At 47.9% G+C, this 16,051-nt stretch overlaps 2 protein-coding genes across 3 annotated transcripts in view; one reads left to right on the top strand and one right to left on the bottom strand.

The window, feature by feature from the left end:
* The window catches only part of LOC146835259 (uncharacterized), a 214,217-nt gene that overhangs the window by 18,001 nt on the left and 180,165 nt on the right, over nt 1-16,051 (top strand). The window contains exon 2 of one of the 2 annotated variants that reach the window (XR_014960700.1): nt 6,490-6,537. The exons of the other annotated variant lie outside the window; for it this stretch is intronic. The gene's annotated coding sequence lies outside the window, so the exon portion shown is untranslated. The remainder of the gene's footprint in view (nt 1-6,489; nt 6,538-16,051) is intronic. 2 annotated transcript variants of the gene reach the window in all.
* Nucleotides 1-16,051, bottom strand: part of LOC146835260 (uncharacterized) — a 233,167-nt gene that overhangs the window by 88,187 nt on the left and 128,929 nt on the right. The window lies entirely within an intron of this gene.

The following is a 16,051-nucleotide window of genomic DNA, read 5'->3' as shown; positions in this document are numbered from 1 at the left end:
CGGAGGAAGGCATTGACGTTCCGGAGGTCCAAGATAGGGCGTAGGCCCCCTTTGCCCTTCTTGGGAACCAGAAAGTAGTGGGAATAACAACCACGACCTACTTCTGGGCTCGGAACGCGCTCGACGGCCCCCTTGGCCAAGAGGGCCGAAACTTCCTCGTGGAGAAGATTCAAATGATCCCCCGAGATACGGTGGTGCTGCGGTGGCATGGCTGGAGGGGTCGTCTCGAAGGGGAGGGAGTAGCCCCTTCGGACGATTTGCAGCACCCACCTGTCCGATGTGATGGACCGCCAGTGGAGCAGGTGATGGCTAACTCTGCCGCCCACTGGCGTGGAATGGGACTGAAAGCTCGGACTAGGAAGGCTTTGAGGCGGATGCTGCCGGGGTGGATGTGGGCTGACCGCGTCGTCCTCCAGAACCGCCTCGGCGGAAACCACGTCCGCGACCGCGCGCAGGTTGGTTCTGCAGCTGGTGGCTAGGTGCACGTGAGGAGGCACCGCTTCCTTGGCCACGAAAGGCAGAAGTTTGCGACCGCGGGGCCGAGAGGCCCAAGGACTTGGCCGTAGCCCGGGAGTCCTTAAAGCGATTCAGCGCACTGTCCGCTTTCTCGCCGAAAAGGCGAGTGCCATCAAAGGGCATGTCCATGAGGGTGCTCTGGACATCGCCCGAAAAGGACATGGACCGCAGCCAGGCGTGACGTCTAAGCGCCACTGAGGTAGAAATCGCCCTACCCAGCGAGTCCGTAGTGTCAAGCCCACATTGGATAGCATGTCGCGCTGCATCCCTCCCATCGGCCAGAGCCTGGGTAAGTCGTGTCTGGACCTCCTCCGGACACAGGGGCAGCACGTCCTCCACCGTATCCCACAGAGAGTGGGAATAACGGTCCAAGAGGCAGGCGGTGTTCAAAGACCGCAGGCCCAAGCTAAGGGAGGAGAACAGCTTCTTGCCGAACTGTTCCAGCCTCTTGGAATCCCGGTCCGGCGGAGCGGTCGGGAAGGAGGATTGGGAGGTAGAGGCCTGGATAACCAGGCTCTCGGGGGTAGGGTGTTGGGACAGGAAACTGGGGTCGCCCGGAGCAGGGCGGTGGCGCCTGGCGACGTTCCTATCCACAGGAGGAACTGTGGAGGGCTTGGACCAGGTGCCCTGCAGAACGTCAGTGAGGGCCTCATTGAATGGCAGCAGAGGCTCAGTGGAGCTTGCTGCAGACTGAAGCACCTCAGTGAGGACGTTAGTCCTCACAGCCACGGCAGGTAGCTCGAGCCCAAGGGCTGCGGCCGCCTTGCGCAGCACCACAGAGAAAGCAGCACCCTCCTCCGAAGCCACAGTCGGAGGAGAGATGAATCCAGTGTCCGGAGAGGTATCCAGACCACTGGCCTCCCCCAGTTCATCTGCCCAGTCCTGTGACAGTTGAGCCTGAGCGGCCATAGGATCCTCGGATCCCTCTCAGTTGTCCCCATCATCCGATTCCTGTTATGCAGGAGGAAGGATCGGAGCCGGGCGATAGACAAAATGTGTCTCCAGCGGCGCCGAACGCGGAGTCCATCGACGCCGTATCGGCGCCGGGCCCGGACCGGGGCTGAACCGGGGCTCGACGTCGAGCGGAGTCGGCATCGGAGGTGGTACCGGTGTCGACGCCGGCGGAGGAGGCGTGACGAGGTCGACCGGCAGGGACTCGGGAACGGGTCCCTCGGGCGCTTGCGGCGTCGAGGCCGGAGCCGTCGACGGCGCCGGGGCCGGAGCCGCCGGCAGGCAAGGTTGCCCAGTCGGGTCCGCGGGGCCCGAAGGCGCGCCAGCGGGCGTCGACTGCGGAGCCAGGCTCCTCATGGCCGAGAGGAAGGCACTGACTTCCGCCGGCGTCGCGTCAGTCCCAGTGACCGGTGGGTATGGGGACTTGCGCGGCGCCTGCGGCTCCACCGGAGCCGCGGGGGTGGAACCACCCTGACCCTCGGCCGAGTCGTGCGACCGGCGAGGGGAATCCGAAGAGCGGTGTCGCCTCTTGGACTTCTTGGAGTGCTTCGACTTACCCGAAGACTTGGATCCCGACGACCGATGAGGACGGGAGCCGAGTGGCGAATCTCGAGAAGCTTACGGGACCGCTCCCGTCTAGCCTTCGAGGTCAGGGCCTTGCAGTCCGAACACGACTCCGCGTCGTGGTCGAGGCCCATGCAGTAAAGGCACCGGCGGTGATGGTCCGTAACCGACATCAAGCGGCTACAGTCAGCACAGGCTTTAAAACCAGGCATCCTACCGGCACCGGAGTCGAGACAAGATCAAAAAGGATCGAAAAAGTTAGTCAAAAAATGACTAAAGGGGTAGCTCTCCCGGATCTGCGCTTACTGGCGCGGAAAAAAGAAGAACTGACGTCAGCGCGCGAGGGCGGCGTCCAAGTACTCCGACGACGTCATTCCGGCGCACGACGCCGACGACGGACGCGGAGCCGCAGACGACGCCTAGCGACGCGCAAGGGGTATTGCTGACGAAAAATCTTCCGGATCCAGTCTGACGCCTGGGGATATTCTAAGGTGAGGAATCTAATCAACGTGTTTCTTTCAGATTCATGCAGCAGATGACAGATTATGTGCCAAATACGGCAAATCTATAATGGTGAGGAAAAATATGCAGTTGCATAATTCCAGTGGCCCTTTATATGTTATATATACATATATTATACTTATTAAGTGTGGGGAGGAGCTGTAATGTTTGAAAATGCTTGCTTGAGGTCACCAGAAGGCAAGTGAAGTCATCATATTAACTCACTAACTATATTGGCTATTCAGAAAAAAAATAGGCTGCACAAAAAAGGGTACATGTGATGCGCCATGTTCGTAGCCAACAAATTGTGCCCCTGCCCCGCGTCCTCCAACCTAAGCGCCCCTTCGTACACACACAGTGGGAAAACCTATCACAGCACGTCAGGACAGACGTGGGGAAGCCTGGACACTACATACCATCAGAACTTACAAACAACATTCAATCAATTCACAGTAATGAAGAAGCACTCAGAAGCCTTGGTATTCCTTCCAGGTCGAGCCAGTCTGTGAAACAAGGTAGATGGGTGAAGCGGTAATCATGGCACAAGAGGAACTGGGGGCAGAAGGAGAAAAGGGTGAGGGAACAGAAAGGTGACCAGATTATGTGACAAATGCAGCAAATCCACAATGGTGAGGAAAAATCTGCAGCTCTAAAGTTGCGTAACCAGATTCAGGTTGTAAAACAAAGGATGGTGGCATACAGCTTGGTATGTGATGCCCAGTTGGTGTCAGCATCATTTGAAGTGCCCATGCCAGCGGCTTAGTCTTCTTTGGAACCTTCATCGGGATCGGATGGCTCTTCAGTGGACGCCAATTCACATGGACCACAATTTGTGAAAGTATGCCCAGTTAGGAGTGATGGTGAGATTTTCGTGCCAAACTGGAACCCTGGGTTCCCTGGTGTTGAAGTCTACACTGGGCTGTGGGCCACAGCTAAAATCTTTGCAAGAACTTCTGGATTCACAGAGATGACAGTTGTGAAGGTCAAGCTCTGCATCATTTGCTGGCACACAGTCTCATTTTCTTTCTTTTTGAGCAGCATAGTGAGGTTGTACCTCCAAATGTATTCGAGGGGTTTTATTCTTCAGCAAAATATGGAATTTTGTGCGTAATTGTCTCCCACACATACCTTCAACCAGAGATATGCTTGTTGTGCTGGGAGGCGTGTATCAATACCCACACAGCGTTTGACAAACAATCGCAGAGCTAGGACTTTGAGATTTTGGTGCTTAAGCCCTTTCTTGAGAGTGGCCATAAAGCGTTCAACTAAATCATTGGCTTGACGCCAAAGTGGTTTTCTCTTTCAGAGTTGTAGGCCTAGTCTTTCAGTGAAGTCCTTGAACTCTGATCCACAGAAAAGAGGGCAGACGGGATGCTCTACGTGGGAAAAAGTTTATTAAGCACTGGCGTGGCCACATTAGTCACAATGCTGCAAATTGTCATGACTACAGGAAAATGTGAGCATTCTCCAATTGTTAGCAGTCAATGTTGTATTGTAAAGTGACACAACAAATATACAGCAACCACTTTCCATTCACTCGTTAGAACTCTTGACATCTGCAAAGGTTCTGGACTAGTCTCCATCCCAAGACTGGAACAACTGGCAATCGCCAACTCTTTTCTCCACTAGTGTATCAAGGAATGGTAAACTGATCTTTTGGTGGACCACTCTTGAAGCCAATATTTGATTAGATGAGCTCGTCTTCACGTAGATCCACTGTGATGTCTGGCTAGCTAGCTTTGAACATGTCAGAATCCCTTGTGTTTTTAGGGACGACACTCTCAATGTAGTTTGTGTACACATTCCACCTTTGAGTGCCAAGATTGTCAGCAACAGCACATAAAGGAGGATCATTAGGTGATGCTTCAATAGTGTATTTGGCATCAAATCTGACTTCTTCGGAAGGGCCTTCATTATTCAGATCTGATCCAGTTGGACTAGGAGTCACAAGCAGAACTCCAATGGTGCCTGGACCTTCTAGATGCCTGGAACTGGAGAGCAATTGTCTCCATGGCCCAACATCTTGTTATAGAATCTGACTGGGGTCCATGGTCTGAGAAGGTGCCCTCGCTGCATATAAATTGATTAAGGATGCGTACAGGCTCCTTTCCAATTCAGACATTTGCAAAGAAAAAAATCAGTTGTTCAATTCTTCTAAGAATGGACAATCTTTATGTGCTCAAGTATATCAATGATCTGGGTAGAACAAAATTCAAACCTAGGGGGATCTGGCAAATCGAGAACCGTTGGTCCAAACGGAATATCTTCTGGGAAAACTAAATACTACAGCAGATTGGTGCTCCAGGTACTTCAAAGACACCAGCGATTGGCAACTGCATACTTCAGTATTTAAAAGCCTTTCTTTGAAATTCGGCTCTATGTCAATAGACTTGTTTGCATACCGTCTGAATACCCAATTTTACAACTTCTACAGCTGGAGACCAGATCCTTAAGCTCTAGCAACGGATGCATTTCTTCAGGACTGGTCCCTTCACCTCAACTATGCCTTTTCTCTGTTTGTTATGATAGCAGTGAACTTGGGGTTAAAACTCTGGCTAACAAGCTTCACTGGTACTAGTAATACTCTTATCGGGCTCAGCCTTGGTTTCTCTCAGATCTGTAGCTGTCAGTCAATCTCCCAATTCTCATCCCAACCTTCCCCTGTCTCCTTCTCAGCCCAGAGAGTCAACCTCATTATATGATTCTCAAACAAACCCTTACTCTGGTGGCCTGGAGAATTTCAGGTCAACTTGGAGAGCCCCTGGAATTTCCGAAGAAGCTGCTCGATACATCTGCCACTCTTGGGCACCAGGAGTAACATAGGTTTTCGAAATCTGCCCGGATGGCGTGGAGTAGCTGGTGTATGGACAGGAATTCAGATCTATTTTCAGCCAATGTAACTTTGATAGTTATTTATTTCCTCTTTGGCTTCCAAAGGAAAGACATACAGAATAGTAAATACCTATAAGTGGTGATTCCTGCAGAATATGTGCGGGTGGATGGAAAACCTGTCAGTGAGCATGCTTTGATTTGTCGTCTTTTGAAGGAGTATGATTTTCTAAACCTCCTATTCCAAAGTATAATCAAATGTGGGACGTTAATTTGATTTTGTGATTAATAATTTCTTGGCAAAATAATGTTGTCCTCCCTTTAAAGTACTTGTTCGCAAAATTGACGGTTGGTAGGTTTAATTTTGAAAAAAGAATACCAAATATTAGCGCTCCCGACCTATTTTCAGTATACTCCTAGAACTGTTTCTTTCAAAATTCACTGTAGAACAAAAACAAACTTATCGTCTGTACATTATCCTGATTTTCCTTCCCAGCCTAAACTTTGTGTAGGAAATTGTTTAAAAACATATATCTCAAAGACTGCAAATTTGAAAACGTCATCCTCTGTACAGTTGTTGATTTCTTTCTATGAACCACATAAACCAGTGCCATCCACTATGCTTGCTCGAGGGGGTAAATGGATCATGTTTTTAGAAGGCACTGACATCAGTTCTTCTAGGACTCACTCTACTAGGGGGCTTTGGCTTCTAAAGACCTCTGGGATGGTGCTGGATTAGAAGGCTTTCTCAGATCAGCAGACTTGTCAAATGTTTCTACTTTAGAACTTTTTACTGTAAACCTTTTGCTTGTGGCAAATTCTGTTGACATGCTTTAACCCCTTCAGTGCCCCGCCCTTTCCCCCTCCTGTGCCGGGCGTTTTATTAGCGGGCGGGGTTCATGACGAGATAGTCTCGTCATGGGCACAGCGCAACCGTGCTCCATGACGAGACTATCTCGTCATGGGCATAGAAGAGGTTAAATGAGCATAATAGGAGCCTCCGGTCTTGTAATAAAATGAAGATTTCCCTAGCTTTAGTGAAAGAAAGTCTAGATGTTGTTAAAGACACGGAGGCGAGTATTATCCCACTGCTCACTATTGCTAACCCTCCCTTATATTGTCTTGCAGTGCCGGTTGACCTACAACCACTCCGTCGTAAGGATTTTCCAGACTCTGGTAAGTTAATTGTTCATGATGTGTCTACACCATCAGTAGTTCGCCAGTTGGAATACTCAACGTCTTCGCAACCATATGGACATCGGATACCACATCAGTTACTATGTTGGACTTCGCCAAGGACTCTTTGCTCTTTTTTTGCCCATTTCTAATATTCTAGTTATTATTCCTGTCTTGCTATCCGCAACCTGCTCTCACAAGATAAGAGGGCATGTTGCTCACAGTTAAGACTAGTATTAGACTTACAGACTGCATATTGGTTCATTCTTTATGACTTCGGTTTGTGACTCTTTTCCAATGGTCTCAGGGGAAATGTAATCTTATTGTTATTATCTTGTCTGCTAATCATATTAAGGAAGGAATAGACATCAGTATGACACTCGCCCCCAGGGTCTTTAATAAAATCTAGAGTCTCCTGCACTAAAGTTAGGGAAATCTGCATTTTCAGCTTCTGAGAGTTGGAAAGGATAGGCTCCAACGCAAGTTAACATTTCTGTGACCATTTGAAGAGGCATCCCTTTGTGTGAAGCCATGGAGTGACTCACTGACTGTTGCAAAATTAAGGATGTATCACAAGCAATAACTGGCCAACCCCAGGAATGATCGAGGGGCTGAGATGTTCCCACGTAAAGGGGCCAGTGCAAGTGCAAGAACTTTTACAGATCGGGCGATGGTCTTCTTGTAACAAAATTTGGCTGTAGAATTTCAGTGATTTCTTTCCAAAAACACATTTTCCCTTTTTGAGGATAAGAGTTGCTTCTGAGTGTTCAGTACACTTTGATCAGTGCCTCATGACATACTTCTTTAGAATTGCTGGAAAAAAAATGTCTTTGCTGCTATTCAGGCTGAATTTCCTCCCGACATACCTCCACGGCTGATGAAATGCCAAAGAGGAGGCTTTATTTAATCTGGAATCCACAATTGGAGCGTGATCCTTCTCTCCTTTATTGAGGCCTACGCTGGAACACATGCGGGTCCTCTTCAAATGTTGGATCATGTACGGGCTCCTCATTGCTGGGTGTCTTTCTCATGGAACAGCCCAGCTTGGTTGGCACTTATCTACACCTATGAGACTTTTGGTGCCGGATTAATGTTTTGGAACAGAAACTAATGGTAAAACCGGTCCCTCCACTGGTGCGATGATAATGTATTGAGGAGATTCCGAATTACTTCAACTTGTTTCTGAATGCTGATCCACAGAAATCTCCAGCCATAAAATTGATGGTTTCATCTATGTGCAGATGGATTGGTCCATTCTTGGGTTTGCCAATGCCCTTGAACAAATTTGGAAAATCGTCCTGAGCGGTTACCTTGGCAGTGAGCCAACATAGGACTTGAAAGAGTTCCATTCTAATCATTGAATTGAAGCTCAAGCCTCAACTACATACACGTCAAAATCACCAGCATGGGCTCAAGGCGGAACACAACAAAGCAGTTAAGCTGTCTCCTGAACTCATGCACATAGATGCCCACCTTGAGGGGTATCCGAAGATCGACAGTATATTGGGCAAAATTGGCGCTGGTTATGATATTTATGCCAACGCCGGTGTCCACCAGAAATATCAGAGTCCCCAATTTTAAGCACAAGCTTCATCAGATCATCATCTTCTTCAGTTCGAATGCAAGATCTGATTAGACTCGGATGATGGACTCATCTGGAAACAGAGAACCTCTTCACCATCATAATGGTTGGTGATGGCAAGACCATGCAGCGCTATGAATTCCCCAAGTTTTTGCTTCATAGATGGAAATGTATAGCGTTAATAGTTGAAATCGGTCATTAAGCTTTTCTTTAGACTGTCATTCAAAGCCCTATGTGCATCTGCGTGTTGAAAGATACATCATGAGCATCAGAGCCATTGGACTACATCAGAAGACAGATGAAGCGCCTGTTTTGGTGGTTTGGCACAACGCGGTCCGAACAACGAATGAGTCTTAACCACACATTCCTTTACCATGCAAGTCTTTACAACGACTTGCCTTAGGGAAAGCGCTGGACTTTGGAATAGTATAATTTACTATTCCAACTACAGTCCGTGTAACAGTAGGGAAAGCTTTGGACTTTAAATTCCAACAACGCTTTACCTAAGGCATGTCGTTGTAACAACGTGTGGTAAAGGAATGCGTGGTTAAGCCGCATTCATTGTTCCGACCGCAAGGCAAGGCAAGGTTCTGCTGTCGTCGTAATTTCCGTTTCCCCCACTTGTTCTTGGTGCCTAAAATGCATCTGAGCCAGCGCTACTCTATGCAGATGAAGCAGTCCTTCTGGCAAGGACTGCGAACAGCCTACAAAAACTCATTGCCAGTTATGTTAGTTATATGAAGGACCTGGAGCTGGAGCCAAATTATAAGAAAACCTTCATAATGATTTGTGGCCCTAAAAATACTAAATCCTGCAGTTTGAAAATAGAGGGCAAAAAGTTGGATAGGATTAGTTCCTTTCGGTATCTAGGCCTGGAATTCGATGAAGGTTGTACGTGGCATACCTGCATAAAAAACAGAATAACACGATTTACGCGTGCAGTTGGTACCACTTTTCTCCCCTTTCTACATCCATAGGTAAAAAGCCCATAGCCCCAATTTTAGAGACTTATAATCGTAAATGTATACCGATTTTAACATATGGCATGGGCATCTGGGGACATAGGGACGTACTTGCTGTACAGTCAGAGGAGAATAGATTTTGTCGCAGAGTTCTAGGTGTTTACCCTTCCTCGCCGCACTCCTCCTTCCATCTGGAGTTAGGTCTTGATTACGTTCAAGATACAACAAATGCAGCACCTCTAGCCACATGGTGTTCTATCTCGACAAATGAAGAAGCCGATCTCAACCGGGTTATTATCAGAGACTGTCTAAGTTGCACTCGGGGCCTCTCTATCCCCTGGCTCCAATATTTCAAAACCTGCCTCACAGAACTTTAGCAAAGAGAAGGAGCATGCTGTTGTGATATCAATGCACTTTATTAATTTATGTATATATTGTATTTGTATTGTTGCTAAAGTGTTTATTGCTGCTGCTAACTCGTTTATAGGATGATTTTAACATCTAATGCCATTGGATAATCATCGCAGCTATTTTCGGATCTAGTCTATTTGCACCGTCACTTTAGCTACGATCAAATTTCAGTTTTTTGTCTGTGGTCGTACTGATTTTAAATGGAAAATGCGATTGTAACTTTTTGTGCTGAGTTTGATCTTAGTGATGTTTGTTATCATGTGTATCTTTTATGACCTGTCTTCGAAGCTCGAATAAGGAAAGAATTGAATTGCATCGGAGAGGCTCAATTGTAGTGCATCACTTGGAGGTAACAAGCTCGAGGCAGCAGGTGCTGCAGACATTATTGGCTGTATGAACACAGCCCCGGAAACACTTGTCCCATTCTTAACACTAGCCCTCCCATCTTTAGAAAACAACATTATGTAGCCTTCAAATCAGGAAGCAGCCATGAGCGCTGATCAGAGCTTGACCGTGGTGAAGAACAAGAGGTCTCTGCTTCGACAACTGGGAAATGTCGGCCAAATCTTACTTACTTGACATCATCAGAAGCCAGGTGAAGATGTCATCATGACAATCCGTACATAGAATGGTATGGTACAGGCACGCAACACCCATTTGGCTCAAAGGGCTTCATCCTTCCACCTCACCCCCGTCGTGTGTGTCAGCCCGGCTGAGACAGCTTCCTGGGCACACACAGCCACACCCGAGGAGTACTTCACAGGTCTTTAAAAGACCATTTAGTTCTCAACGAGGCTTTGTTGTGTTTTCACCCCTCCTTAGAGCCCATGCAACTCCACTCTGCCGATTGCTGGAAGACCCTCCCCCCTCCACTCCCCCCGAAATTTGACTCTAGTTGCGCCCCTGGTATGGTATGCTAAGGTATGGTATGGGCCTGCCATTGTATGATGTGGTATGGCCAGTGCTTTAAATAGGCCAGTACTCACCGGCACTGAGTACCGGCACTTCCGAATTTTCTGGCCCTCTGTACCAGCACTTTTCTTAGGTCGGGGGGGGGAGGGGGGGGGGGGGGGGTAACTGGAATCAAGCTATCCTGGCTGAAGAGGGGTGAAACCCGGAAACCGGTCCTAGGATGCTGGTTTCCAGTCCAGGGAGGACCTGGCTTGGCAGTTCGGGCTGGACCGTTCCCATGAGGCACAGGGTCAAGACTGATTTGCATATGGCCAGGTCTAAACTGGGGTGGCATGGTGAGCAAAAGAATGATGGTTTTAACCCAGATCTCTTGACTGGGGGTGAATGTTTTGATTTGTTCTGCATTCCGTCCATCAATTGTGTGTCTTTTAATTCATTCACCACCAGCAGCCTGCCCATATGTGGTGGTGATGGCAGGAGTTCCACCATTGAGAGATGGACAGATCGGGTCCATGGGGATCTGAAGAACGAGTGTCTAAATATGGGTGGGAAAGTTCAGGGACTATCAAATATCAAAAGCCTACGACATTCTTCTTACCCGTCGAGTAAGGTGGATTGGTAGGGGGAACGAAAGACCGCCCAGGTGGCTGCGTAATCATCAACTTCAGGAACCCTGCTGTGGCCCACCAATTGTTATTCAGTTTTCATTTCTATCCGGCAAGGGGGCACCGACTTAGTACTCCATTAGCTGGGGTATTTTAATAACCCCCTATCGGCCTTAGAGAGAGCAAAGGTTCAATCCTGAATGACAGTTATTCACTCCCCGCTGCACTTTGCACCTTCAGCCTTCTTTGGGTGGTCTCCAGCTTAACATGCCAGTCAACAACTGGTTTGGACCATTGCACCTTGTTGACTGACTTAATGATGTAGAACACACTGCAGTGGTGAGAAGTGTTCTGTCGCTGTTGGTACTGGATCAGATGGCATCCCCAGCAGGAGCTGAAGGGTCCCACCCCAGTGTTAGCATCTGAAAAGGATACTCCGTGTACAGCTATCTCTTAACCATCACCAGGGGCAGACACCACCAGGTCTACAACCTGAGAATCAGGAATTGTCCCGTGGCATAAACGGGGAGGGGGCAGTGGGTGATCCCGAGACGCCCCTAGAGGTGTCATATCATCATGTAACCTTTCCAGGGAACAGTGCCCGGAAACCTTTCTCCCCCGCTACGGATTGTGTCCAAGCGAGTAAAATGAGGCGTGTGAAATTGGCTGGGGCTGCCAGTCAGTAATCCTGTCCCATTTAGGGAAATGCACTGGCCATACTAAAGTGTGCGGCAGCGTCACACAATCCTCTACTTTCCCCAAAGCCATTTTTTTTTCTCATCACTAATCGCTGCCTTTGCATGATAACAGTGACCGACCTGAATACTGGCTCCGTGGGTGTAAAGTTAGCCCTTCCCATGGAGAAATGAACAGCAGGGATCGCTGCAGCACTCCAGGAATGAGCTCCAGGACACCTGGGAAATGGATTTGGTTGAGGGTAAGTTAAGATTAACATAGAGGGTAGGGGGAGGGATGAATGTATAGAAGTGAGGTGACAGGTGAAGTTAGGATTGCCTCTTTTTTCACGTAAAAATACCGGAAATTTGTTGAGTTCTGAAATCATGAATGGGCTTTGAAATGCTATTATAACACAAATTTGTGTACAGCCAAAACTCCTGTGCATTTGTTAACTTTAATAATCGTTTATACATACATATATATAGGTCTGTGTGCTTGCCGACCTGTGTGTGCCTATTTTTGTGTGAGAGAAAGAGGGAGAGAATCAGGACACTCTCAGGAGATATTTTATAGGGAATGGGTGGAATGCTTTTGTGTTCATCTCAGCCTGTTTCGCTCTCTGTGTGTGTGCACGCTTGACAATATGTAGTATTGTGCCAAACAACAACAAATAACATATGGCATTAAGAAGCAGCAAATATGACAAAACAAGGACATGTTAACATATCATCATGTTTGGCTTTCATTTTGTGTAATGAGTTGACCTGATTTGTTTACATAGACGCGTTTCTCACGCGTTTTGATATGTGCTGCAACTGATACAGAAGTCATTATGTATCATCATATCTTGCCCATAGCCCCGCCCATTTGCCACACCTCCAACTTATTTTAATGAGTACCTGCACTTATTTTTTCCCATTTAAAGCACTGGGTATGGAGTGTCATTGTACAGCATGGTATAGTATAACTGAATGTGGACTGACAACAGAATCCGCATTCTTGTGTATTCAGGAAAACCCAGTTCCGGTGACCAGAGATCTCATATCGACCATCCTATTCATAAAGTCGTGGCGCTGCTGCCCACCCGTTGTCCTCCACCGACCCCGCCTGACCCCGCCCCTTCCCAGGCACAGAGTGGACTAAGAATCGGATGCGACGCGGCGGCCAGGCGGAAACCAGGACACTACAGGGGCCGCGCAGCCTCGGGTGGGTCCCGACGGCCCCTCCCCCAACCAATGGCAATAAATAGCACATTACTATTGATGTATCTTGACGCATAGTTTATGCTATACTGGTTTCTTACGTATTTAAGCAGGCCAACATAAAAAGGGTTAAATCCGCGCAGGGGGGGGGGGGGGGAAATCAGCTAAAGAGATTGTAACAAACGAGTCAGTAACCAGCAATTTTCCATTCATGTTAGCCATTCTATAGATAATATGGAAGTTGGACTTTAAAATCTAGCAGCTGACCCGTGAAGTAAGGTTATTACCAGAAATGTTCCTCACGAATTATTTTTATTCTTTCTATGCCGTCCGCACCATGTGCATGTAAAGGTTTACTTGCACATCGCTTTATTTGCTACCCCGTTCGCCTAGTTATTTTCTTTGCAAGCTGTGGTTTAAGAACTCCCTTCCTGCCACCCCCTTCTGGCTGCCGTCTCATCTTGGCCCCATGCCAGGGCCTCCTTCGCACCGCTGTGGGCTTTCTCTGACCGTAACCAAACGGTAAAAGCAGCACACGAACCCAGTGTTTACGTTGTGCTGTTCAAGAGACTGGGAAGCTATTTTTGTACCATATATGGAAAAGAGTCACATATTGGCATTTCTCACAGGAATCCGGGCAGTGGATGGAGCGGAGAGGGGGGTTAGCGAGCTTAAAACCAGCCTCTACCATTGGTATAGACGGAATTAGTTTAGGGAAAATAACCGATTCTGATGTGATTTACCACAGAGCCCAAAGAAAACAGCATCTTGTAGCTGTTATAAATGCTGTTTGTTACCCATCTAAATCACATTCGTTATAAACAAACTTGGAAGGATGAAAGACTGTCTCGGCCCGGATAGAATCGGAACATGTGGTTAGAAAGCCACACTCTATGACTAGCCGTTGGCCTTGGGGAACACAGAGGAGGGAGCCTCGAAGGGCGGTCTGGATTTGGCGTCGGGATGCCAGTGCCAGATTGTGCTATATTGTATATATGTGTCATATTGTATGCCTTCAGCCTCTAAATAACATGGGTTAGCCGTCATGTAATAATACAATACTATGGAAAACGTAACACTCCGTCTACAATTGGCGTGGGTACCGACATCAGGTGAGCTTAGAATAAGGCTCCGCCTTAGGGCTGGCGTAGCCACTATCTAAAGTTATGAACAGATACCCCAGCTGGGCTTTGGGCCATACCCCATTCACCGATTTGCTTGTTTGGGTCAGAGCCCTCCAGAAACTGCTTGTTTGAAGACCCCTCCACGTCAGTGTCATCCCACAGCATTTGTAGATGCTTGCACTTTTCATTTCCAGTTTTGCACAAGTTACTGGTTAACAAAGTAGTCCCTCACTGGAATTGCAGCTGCTACTGGCCGCGCCACTCTCACACGCTTGCGCAGGCGTGCAGCTTGATGCTGCCTTTCTGCTCAAGCACATACATACACAGCAACAAACTTTATTCAGGTGGAACACCACTGCTTTTAAAGCCAAAAATGAGATTATTTTAGTTTTCACCTAATAAAAGCAGTTCTTCACTGCAATGTAAGAGAATTGGAAAATTGTATTTCCCCAAGTTTGTTTTCTACATTTGCCTTTTGCCTGTCATACATGCTGGCAGGTATGCCCACAGCTCACACCAAAAGGTGATGTAAGCAGCTGGATCATTTAATATTCTATAAAAGCAAATGCATGAATTGCATTTCAAGGGAGGATTCCCTGCGTGTGAAAACGCCCTTTTCCATTGTACACCTTACTGTGCAAATGAGAGCGAGAGTGAAAGAGTCTGTCTCTCACCTGTTTTCCGCCGTGTCAGTGGCTTTGGCCTCCAGGCTGCCTGTGACAGCAGAAACACAGTGTGTGCGCACTGAGGCTAAGGTGGTCCACAAGCATGATAGAATGAGGTTAATGAGATGAGGGAGAGGAGTCCACCTATGATATGCATGCGTGACCTGTGCTGTCAAGTAAGCTTTCACAGTGAACACAGATCTCAGCAGTTGGGTGGTACGCGGATCTCAGCGATTGGGACCCTACACAGATCTCAGCAGTTGGGCTGTACACAGATCCCAGCGACTGTGCGGCTACACAGATCTTAGCAGTTGGGTAGTACACACATCTCAGCGACTGGGCGGCTACACAGATCTCAGAAGTTGGGCTGTACACAGATCCCAGCGACTGGGCGGCTACACATATCTCAGCAGTTGGGTGGTACACACATCTCAGCGACTGGGCAGCTACACAGAGCTCAGCAGTTGGGTCGATATGCGGATCTCAGCGATTGGGCGGCTATACAGATCTCAGCAGTTGGGCAATACATGGATCTCAGCGATTGGGTGGCTACACAGATCTCAGCAGTTGGCCAATACACGGATCTCAGCAACTGGGCGGCTACACAGATCTCAGCAGTTGGGTGGTACGTGGATCTCAGCGACTGGGTGTCTACACAGATCTCAGCAGTTGGGCGATTCGTGGATCTAAGCGATGGGGCAGCTACACAGATCTCAGCAGTTGGGCGGTATGCGGATCTCAGCAGTTGGGGGTAATAGGTGTTGCTGACTTCTGGGGCTGGCTGAGGTTGTGTCAAGTCCTGCTCCATTAGTGAGGCTATCTGTGCCCATGTTGCCTTCAAGCTGCAGCTGTGCAAGGCTCGGCACGTAACATGGCAAGATGTTAGAGGCTGAACAAAACCGCAACCTGTAGAAGGTCCATTTGCAGATGACACTAGGAGTTAGTAGTAAGCTCCCTCGGAGCCTGAACTGGTTGGAGACCTCTGCAGGAAGATGTAGGCCAGTGAAATGGATTACCCTAATCTGGTCCTATTTCGAGCATTGATGTGTCTGACCTTGTGTAATTAATAACATTGAGGGCTGTATGCCCTCGACCACGTCTAATTAGTGTTCCACACCAAGTCGAAAATTCCATGGAAGCAATGTTTCAGGAAATATACCTTCTTATTTCAAATCTTTCTTCAAAGTAGATTTTTAAAGAGAATAAAATGCAGAGTGTGACAGCCCTTTAGTTTTTTTCCAAATCCTGGGCCTTCCACCTTAAAAAGGAAGGAGCGAGAAGCCATGTACAAGGTTTGCCTTGCGCCCACCAGAAGGTATCATTTACCCCAGAGCATAAAATGGCCATTTTACGGAAAAACTCAGGGGCAGAAC

Source organism: Triturus cristatus, chromosome 4_2 (genome assembly GCF_964204655.1).
Source record: "Triturus cristatus chromosome 4_2, aTriCri1.1, whole genome shotgun sequence".
Classification (NCBI taxonomy): Eukaryota; Metazoa; Chordata; class Amphibia; order Caudata; family Salamandridae; genus Triturus; species Triturus cristatus.
Note: the sequence above shows the minus strand (reverse complement) of the source record. Positions and strands in the feature narration are given on the sequence as shown.